The sequence below is a fragment of the Aotus nancymaae genome, unplaced genomic scaffold (assembly GCF_030222135.1).
Source record: "Aotus nancymaae isolate 86718 unplaced genomic scaffold, 86718_ANA_hifiasm-v0.15.2.pri h1tg000014l, whole genome shotgun sequence".
Taxonomy (NCBI): domain Eukaryota; kingdom Metazoa; phylum Chordata; class Mammalia; order Primates; family Aotidae; genus Aotus; species Aotus nancymaae.
The window spans coordinates 95,459,012-95,461,693 of NW_026988425.1; the positions used below are offsets into that span (position 1 = coordinate 95,459,012).

Sequence of the window (2,682 nt, forward strand, 5' to 3'; positions counted from 1 at the left end):
ATATTTTTGATAGTGGATTGCACTATATGTTTCAGATAATGTTTAGAAATGGTTCTTACTTTTATGACATTTATAGTGTACCTACCATGTCCTTTAACTTAGAACTAAAGAACAAAGGTGTACATTTTCTGTTATTTCGAGAACACTTGCTGGCTCTAATTTTTGTTAACCTCACACCTGAAACACTGTTTGCTCACAGGTAGTGTTGGTAGCACCCAGTCCTTTTTGAATGGTTGATAATAAGCTGTTCTTTTAGAGAAGTCATTAATGAAGGTCCTCTTGGTATTAGTAGCAATAACTGGGCAAAAAAAAAAAAAAGTCGAGTGATCAATTGAAGCAAGGAATAAGCCTAGATTTAACAAAGTTAAAAGGCTTCATTAATGCAGGGGTCCTCACAGCCTTGAAAAATGATGTCTGTGATTCTTTTAACGGCCAATTTAATGGGCAGTATTTTCTCCACCACCAACTTATTTGACCATGAAATCCTTTTTTCATGACAGTATCTCTGGGGAAAGAAAGTTAATTTAGAAATTGATATTAGCATGGACATTAGGAAAGCCTTTAAAATAGGTTGACTCTGCATTAAAATCAGACATGGTTCCAATCTGGGCTTCACTACTTATTAACTATATGCCTGGACATGTTGCAAACACCCTTCTGAGCCTCAATTTCCTCAGCTGTAAAATGAGAACAAGAATACTTCAGACTATGTTTTGAAGATTAGAAGAAACTGTGAGAAATGGCTGGGTAAATTGCAAGGTATTTTAATTTTAAAGATATAAACTATTATGAAAATAATTGGTATAACACTAAAAGTTGATCTCACTAAGTGTGTTTGCCCTACTCATTTTTTAAAAATGTGCTTTGGACGTGGTGGCTGGCTGGAGAAATGGCGGCTTCAGGAGAGAGCGGGACTTCAGGCGGCGAAGGCAGCACAGAGGAAGCATTTATCACCTTCTACAGTGAGGTGAAACAAATAGAGGAGAGAGACTCGGTTCTAACATCCAAACATCAGATTGAAAGACTGGCCCATCCTGGTTCCTCTTACTTCAATTTGAACCCATTTGAGATTCTTCAGATAGATCCTGAAGTTACAGATGAAGAAATAAAAGAGAAGTTTCGGCAGTTATCCATATTGGTGCATCCTGACAAAAATCAAGATGATGCTGACAGAGCACAAAAGGCTTTTGAAGCTGTGGACAAAGCTTACAAGTTGCTACTGGATCAGGAGCAAAAGAAGAGGGCCCTGGATGTAATTCAGGCAGGAAAAGAATACGTGGAACACACTGTGAAAGAGCGAAAAAAAAACAATTAAAGAAGGAAGGAAAACTTAACGATTGTAGAGGAGGATGATCCTGAGCTGTTCAAACAAGCTGTATATAAACAGACAATGAAACTCTTTGCCGAGCTGGAAATTAAAAGGAAAGAGAGAGAAGCCAAAGAGATGCATGAAAGGAAACGACAAAGGGAGGAAGAGATCGAAGCTCAAGAAAAAGCCAAACGAGAAAGAGAGTGGCAGAAAAACTTTGAGGAAAGTCGAGATGGTCGTGTAGACAGCTGGCGAAATTTCCAAGCCAATACAAAGGGGAAGAAAGAGAAGAAAAATCGGACCTTCCTGAGACCACCAAAAGTAAAAATGGAGCAGCGCGAGTGACCGCCCAGGGTCACAGGCACAGAACCTTCCCCCTGCTGTCTCCCTTCCTGCTGCGAAGGACTCATTCTTTCCTCCCACTTCCACCCCAGCATAGAGTAGTATTTGCTTTTTAGTCCATTTTGTTTTCAATACAATTTAATTTCGATCAGAGTAATTCTTTTGTACGTTGAAATGAGGGGCTTGGTTTAAAAAGAAGACCTTCCCCTCTCCCTGCCCCTAGAACCACCAGGATTGGAAGGTGCCACCACTGGTGCTGCCTTCTCTTCCCACAGCCTGTAACTTAATGTTTTGTACTTCACTGAATTGTGATGGTTAGAAGCTTCGTGGATAGTTTGTGGAAATCATCCAATTAAACGTATTGCTTAAAATGGTGTTGCTGTGACTGCAGAGAAGGCCTGGGGCACCTTAGGAAGCCCTTTCGCTTCAGTTGCTTGCTTTTGGGTGTGCTCCCTTTGAAGGCCCAGATGAGACAGGGAACACTTGTGGGCACTGAGAGCAGGCACCCGCTGCCCTGGTGCCCTGTGGCGTTTGGCATGTGCCCTACCGTCTACTGACCAATCAGCGCGGCATGAGGCCCATGCCACCCAAACCTTTCACTCTCCAAAGAGCTAACCATCCTCCACCCAGTACCACGGTGTCATAGCCTGTCTGCATTTGTTAGTGGTAATATTCTTTATGTATAATAAATTTTTATACCCCCAAAAAAGTGCTTTGACATTAGATTAATGATCTGTAGTAATCGGGTTTCCTGATGTTGTAAAGGGAAGTTGTTCTATCTGAAACGTTTTAAATACAGAATTATTAATTTTAGGAGAAATAACATAATAAGGCAAATGGCTCTCCCTTACCCCTCCCAGTCTGTGACACACTTTCCTCTTTTGCCTCCTCTGGCCTTCAGACTCCTGCACAGACTGCATGCGGCCCCCTCGGAGCCCTGCAACCCCTGAGCAGGAGGTGCCCCTTGGGTGGGTCTAAGTCACAGGGGTGGAGGGCCTATGCGCCAGGAGGAAACCACCAGCCCACGTGGA

General features: G+C 42.5%; 1 pseudogene; it reads left to right on the plus strand.

Annotated features, from left to right (window-relative positions):
• The first annotated feature begins 874 nt into the window (after window positions 1-874).
• Window positions 875-1,971, plus strand: LOC105722245 (dnaJ homolog subfamily C member 8-like; annotated as a pseudogene).
• Window positions 1,972-2,682: the final 711 nt, after the last annotated feature.